This window comes from Pyrus communis, chromosome 1, assembly GCF_041283825.1.
Source record: "Pyrus communis isolate YQ-2024b chromosome 1, ASM4128382v1, whole genome shotgun sequence".
In the NCBI taxonomy this organism is placed as follows: domain Eukaryota; kingdom Viridiplantae; phylum Streptophyta; class Magnoliopsida; order Rosales; family Rosaceae; genus Pyrus; species Pyrus communis.
In genome coordinates this window covers 22882774-22889421 of record NC_142565.1, presented here as the reverse complement: position 1 = coordinate 22889421, position 6648 = coordinate 22882774, and the positions used below count along the sequence as shown (strand labels likewise).

Below are 6648 nucleotides of genomic sequence, written 5' to 3'. Positions count from 1 at the left end.
TAAACGGCTCAAGTAAGGTCGTTTTCCACTGCGATTGAATGAATAATTTGTATTTAAACTAATTCTTAATTAACTATTTGAAAACAAAGTTTAGAAAAGATTGATTTAATGATCTAAAATAATAAAAATGAATTTAATTAAAATGAATAAATAAATTAGCAAAGTAAAGAAAACAAGGGGAAAAAAAAACCAAATTGTAAAAGCCTAGGGTTCCGCCATCCCCTTAACAATCATATGTAGATTTACCAATTACTTATGAATTATACATGCAACTTTGAATGTTAGGTTTTCCTTATGCATATTCTACTTGTGGCATTCAAGTTAGAACGTATATCAAACATGCAATCCGTTTGTGGTATTCAAATCAAATATAAAGATGCATGACTCATTACACTTTGTGAAAACCCTTTGAAAAACCATGCAACCCCTAAGACGTGGCATTTGCCCTAGGTGAAATTACAACTATCAATCACAAGAAGCAATACCCAATTCCCCAGTGGCATTTCGACCGAATTGCATCCGATCATTTATCTAAACATACTAATGGTAGCTAAGCATTAAAATATAGAGACAGTTTAAAGCACAGTGATTAATAATTCAAAGTATGTATGCATAATTTCGTAAGCAATTAAATAAAAACAACATATTCATGCTAAGGCTCAAGGCATTGCCCTAGCAAACGAAAATTAGTTACAAACAATCATAAAACACAAGGAATTTTATTGAAATAGAAAAAGGATAGAAAACACCTAGAAAATAAACTTCAAAAACCCTCTAGAGTAGTGTGTGCGTTCTCCTCTCCCTCCTCTTGTAACCTAATGGCTAAAAACCCTTATTTATACTACTCTAATTAAAATCCTCCTAGTAAAAGGTCTTAGAATAAAACTAGGAAACATAATTAAATGATAAAACAGAAAACAAAAGGTTTCCTACTTGAACTAGAATTCGGAATTCTCAGAAAATTAGTCCTTTGACAGACTAAATCAATTCCGATTTGGTTCCAAAAGGTCTTTTTTGAAAGCTGAAGACGTCCCCTACATATTCTCAGAAGGAATCTTCCTCAAAATACACCATCTTGATCTCTAAAATACCAAAAACGTATAGAAACGTCAATCCTGGAAAGTTGCACGCTGGGCCTTAATTTCATCGCCACGGTCAAGCGGCCTGGTAGAAAAATCTGGAATTTTGATACAATCATCTTGAAAGGCACACAAACATCCTTCAATTGGAATCACTCCAAAATTTATCTGTTTGTTCACTTTTTGCTTCAGAGAAAGTCGAATGTCCTACATTGAAAATATAATCAAAAGTATCAAAATTCTACCAAAATAACTAATAAATTATAACTAAGATTAGGGTACAATATATAGTATAATATGGACTCATCAAATACCTCCAAACTTAGCTTTTTGCTTGTCCTCAAGCAAAAAAAAAACTCAAAAACAAATAAAAAACTAACTAAAAACTTAATTAAAACTAATTGACAAAAATTTCACCTTCAAGTTGCAATCCATAGAAAACGTTAAAAATCAAAACATTTTTTCAAAAGTTCCAACTAATCCCACTACAGAGTCTAAGCCATTTAGAATCAATTAGAAAAGAATTCATGACTTCTTTTGGTGTAAAGTGAACCAACATGGCTAAGGAGACTCGACTAAAACCCTTACCTCGTCCTTCTTTATTTCACTCACATTAACTTTAAAGATAACTATTTTTTTTTTTATCTTCTTTTCGATTTCTCTCTCTCTCTCTCTCTCTCTCTCTCCCCCTTTTTTTTTTTCTTTTTTTCAGTAGCAGTAATGGTTGTGCAATGTCAATTCACTTAAACTTTCGATCCAACCCATGTAGCGAGCTTTAGGTCAATGACTCCCAAACCACAAAGGCTTTATTTAGGGCACTAGGTGTAGAACACCCCTAAGGACTTATTAACTCGAACTGAAAAGGCTACGAAACAAACTAACCACCCTGCCCCATGCCAAGACTCTACCGTTTGACGCGAGAATCACTGTTGATCAGACAGGACTGGCCCGGTTACTAGACAAACCCTCGGGTGGAACAATTATTACTTTATTCATAACAATAACTAACTTTACTTAGAACAAAAATTAAAATTAAACTTAGACTAAAAGTAAGTATTTCAATCCCAATCCCCACAAACCATGTTGATGTGAATGTGCAAATTTTCAAAGTATAACTCATGAATTAGTGTCTAAGCAACGATAAATAGAAAAGACTCTACTATGGGATTAACCTTCACCATGTCTATTTGTTCTAACGTTTTAAATAATCTATGAATATTAACTTAAAATCTGAAATTTTTTATTTGACTCAAAAATTAAAAATTTCTTATTTCCCACCCCCAAACTTAAATCACACATTGTCCTCAAGGTGTGGAAAACGAATAAAAGACATATAACAAAACTACTAAGTCCTAGAAAATGTAAAACGACTATCAAAGATAAAGAAAATAACCTAAGAGAAAAATAAAAAGAAAAAGAAAAAGAAAATAGAAATAGAAAACAATAAAAGAAAATATAAAATAAAACAAATAAAACAGAAAATAAGAGAAAAGAAAAGGGAATGGACACACCAGGGGTCGAAATGGTGACCTGGTGGAAGCTACAAAAGGCGCTGAAAAATAAAAACCCAAAAGTGTTGCAGGCTGGATTTGAACCTGTGACTTGGAGGAACAAGGTGGGGTGCTGAGCCTTGCACGTGCCGGAAAAACTCGTGTGAAAACCCTAACACCTGGAGCTTATAAGCCGACTTAACAGCTTCATTCTTCATTTCCAATCCTAGCTGCCGTTTCCATCTATAAACTTTTTCTGACCTCGAGCCCAACACCATGAGTGCACTTTTTCATCATTTCAAACCCTAACCCAAAACTGTTGCTCTCTAGCCATTCCAAAATCTTCCTATGGTCCTGGATTTGTCGAACTCAAAAAAAAATACCAATCGTGCCACCATAGCTAGATTTCTGTCATTTATTCCCAAATCGAAGCTCCAATCCGTCGAATCAATGTCTTATCGCACACCAAGGTAATACCTCCCTTTTTCTTATAGATTTCATCACCAGAAGTCATATGAACTCCATTCTGATCTTGATGTATCGGCTCATGGATATGACGAAATTCTCTGATCTGATACCTGTGTGTGCTATGCTTGCAGGTTCAACCAAGAAGTGATGCAGAGACCTAAAAATTCATAGATCCTTACGCCCTCGAAGGTAAAATTCATCACTGCAATTATTTGAGCCTGAACTTGCCAGATCTGTAAATGTGTTGCTTGTGCATGCCTAAAACATGAATTAGGTTATGTCGCATAAATCTGTGTAAAGTAGTGCTTTCTGATTTCAGAGCGTTCGTGCATCAATGGTTTTAGTCTACTATCTGTAAGCTCATGAATGCGTTCTGTATATTACATGTCTCCATTGATGAACGCATGAGCCCAAAAATCCGTGCATGAGGTCAATCTGCGTATTGGCTTGATGAATGTGCTCCCCTCTGAGTTACTTGGATCCCACCCCCAAACTTGCATGTAGTGATATTTTAAATAAAATGCGAGGGAGTGATTGAGTGAGAGGAGATGCCAAGCAATGCAAGGGGCTTCCAATCCCCACTGTGAGTATGTCTGGAACTCTGCCCATGCTTTTTTCTGCATTCGTGTAGATGATGAATGCTCAGATAAATGTTGGTGAATTGATGACTGATAAATGTGCTGAGGGAAATGAATGCTTGCTGTTGAATGCATGATTCAGTCAATGTGTGCGCGTACTGGATATTTAGGGCCCATTGATTCTGAATTCAACCGGCCAAGAACACACATTAAAAATCTAATTAGAATAAAACCAAAATTAAGATACTAATTAAAAACAATTGTTGTTTTTGTGTTTTTAAATTTACTTTTTTTTTTCTTTTTTCTTTTTGTGATAAAGACTAAAAGGAAGAAAAAAATAAAATAAAATGAACGAAAATAAAAAGAGAAGAGTTTAGAAAAACTAGGTTGCCTCCCAATTAGCGCTTTAGTTAACGTCTATAGCTAGACGTAGAGGAATGAATTAATGATCACGTCACTTGTTCTCTTAGAATCATCCACTCCATAACAGCATCACAAGGCAATATTAGGTACAGAATGAGATGTTGTTTGTCAATTATGTGTTTCAGGGGAGTGGTTGAATCCTTCATATTTGGCCTTCTTTGTCAATGAATCTTTGTAATAAAATAGAATCCCCTCCAGCGAGACTTGAGTATCTGCCGAATTAACTTAAACCTTGTATTTAACACCCACAATTTCTGCATTGGCCGAATTTCTTGACAAAGAATTGGGCTGTTACAAACCCTTTTCTTCTTCCCATTGTAGAATGCAGCCTACTTGCAGGATTCATGAATTTCCTCAAGTTTGATGGGCTGTGAAGCCGTGTTGTCTGTTCCACCAGAAAAAACATTTAAATCAACAGCCTGCCCTATATGCAAAGTTGTAGTGTCTAAGAGTTGGCCATGTGATTTCCCAGATTCTAAATTGGTGTGAACGTTCCCATCCAATCCATCAATTTCAAAACACACTTGCAGCTTGGTTGATTTCTTTTCAGCATTTTGAGATGGTATGTGTGGTGTATGGCCTTGAGTAAGAACGAATTTTTGAGAAATTTCAGTATAATCAGGGGTTGTTTCCTCCATTGGGCATGGGTCATTGGTAAGTGGCCTTTTAATTTCAATATCTCCCAGCTTGTTATAGCTATTCACACATTGGGATGGTTGAATTATGTCGCATTCCTCTGAACATTGTGGCATATTAGGCTGCTTAAAACGCTGTTAAGTACTTGCCCATCTAAAACTAGGATGTTTTTTCAAATCTGGAGCATAGTAATCAAAAGTGGGATCGTTCCAACGCCAAAGTGAATAGTTCCTCATATTAATATGCTCCCTCACATAGTCTGGAAACTATTTCTTTTCAGGACATTGCAAAATTTCATGGGTGTTTGAACAACAAGGGGCACAAACTGTAGGTTTAAATCCATAAAAACCCTGCTTTGCAAATGAAACCTATAAAGGTGGTCTTCCTGGTAGTGGTGGTTCCTAACCCATCGTTGAATTACTCCTATAATCAACAGATTGTAACAAGGTGTTTTCTTGTGAGAATCCAAACCAATCCCTTGCAGCTAATGACTCTCTCATGGATTCGGCAACTTCATGTATGAGTAAAGCCATCCTATCGCTGTTCACAAAGTCAAAACCCAGCTTTGTCCATAGCTTATTCTTGTGCATTTGTGCTATTATTTCTTAGTTAATGTCGTATTACAACTCAATTTCGTGTGTTTGTAGGTCCTATGGGTTAAAGTATCAAGAAGGTGCATTTTGGTGCATTTTGGAGCTATTTTGGACACTAGGTGGTGAGCTTGCATGTGGGCTAACATGGATGGACGAATTTGGACTTCAAGAAGGTGGAAATGTGATAAGAAGAGGAAAGAACTAAGCTAAGGACAAAGTGGATAAGGAAAGTGTAAGAAAAGAGGAAACATTATACAAAACATTATCCAACCTTATCCAACATTATCCATTTATCCAAAACATTATCCAAACCTTATCTCATGTTATCTTATCCAAACATTATCATGTCTTACTCCTAATTGCATGGGGACCTAAATGGATCATTCTAGAACCTAGTTCTAGAAGCACCCTAGTCTAGAAGGCCCAAATCTGCCACGAAACCTATTTTTTCTAGAAACCCTAGAAAAGTGGCGCCCAAACCTTTCTAGAAGGCTTTACCTTGCCTTGCAAGCCAAGAAACCCTTCCCCTAAATCAGCCGCACCTTCCTAGGCCCAATTCCTTTGGGATTTTGAATTCCAAGGCCTAATCCTTGTGGATTTGGGTATACAAATCAGTTTATAAAACTATGTGGGTCAAAAACCTCTTCCTAAGTGGATTTGACAACCCATGGCCGAATTCTAGGGCCCTAATCCACCAAATCTGTTAAGCCTAACCCTAATCTACTTAACCCTAGGACTATATAAGCATACTTTCAGCCAAAAATTCGTACACCCCTTATGCTAGACAGAAAACCCTTGTGCCGCACCTCCATTCTCCACTCTAAGCCTCCATAGACCTCCCTACACATCCATACATCTCTGCCGCACCCTTCACCACCATAATCAACCATCCTCCATCCCTCCAAACAAGAAAACACCATCCAAAACCACCAATTCCAGCACCCACACTTTGTGCCGCAGCAAGGAGGAGGAAGAAGAGCCAATCTGTGCATCGAATCCATCTTGGAATTGCTGAGCATTTATGACACACCCCGACCGAGGTCAGGGCGTGCTGGCCATCACACGAAGGTGACGTAGCCATGTGCACGTGCGGAAGCTAATAAGATAGTAATATAAAGTACGAATAAATAAAAACCAACTAGCATACAATGTACTAATACAAGTGCTATCGTGTGAGTCACAAATTCAGAGCAAGTCTACAGCAGTCCAAAAGAAAATATGCTACAATAGTACACCCGAAGGTGACCCTACTAAGATGGGTGTCTGTCAGAAGTGCCGGAAAAGCCCTCTGGGAAACCACCGGAACTGCTACTCAACTAGAACCTGGAGGGGCGCAAAATAAAAGCGTGAGTGGGCAAAAACAAAGCTTTCAAAAACCATT

At 37.2% G+C, this 6648-nt stretch overlaps 1 long non-coding RNA gene across 2 annotated transcripts; it reads left to right on the top strand.

The window, feature by feature from the left end:
- The first annotated feature begins 2673 nt into the window (after nt 1–2673).
- On the top strand, nt 2674–5569 carry LOC148699376 (uncharacterized). Of its 2 annotated transcripts, XR_015966423.1 has the most exons (3): nt 2681–3039; nt 3169–3620; nt 5322–5569. It is a non-coding gene; the product is annotated as an uncharacterized LOC148699376 (long non-coding RNA). The 2 variants fall into 2 exon arrangements; XR_015966422.1 differs by lacking the exon at nt 5322–5569 and having other exon boundaries at nt 2674–3039; nt 3169–3761.
- Nucleotides 5570–6648: the final 1079 nt, after the last annotated feature.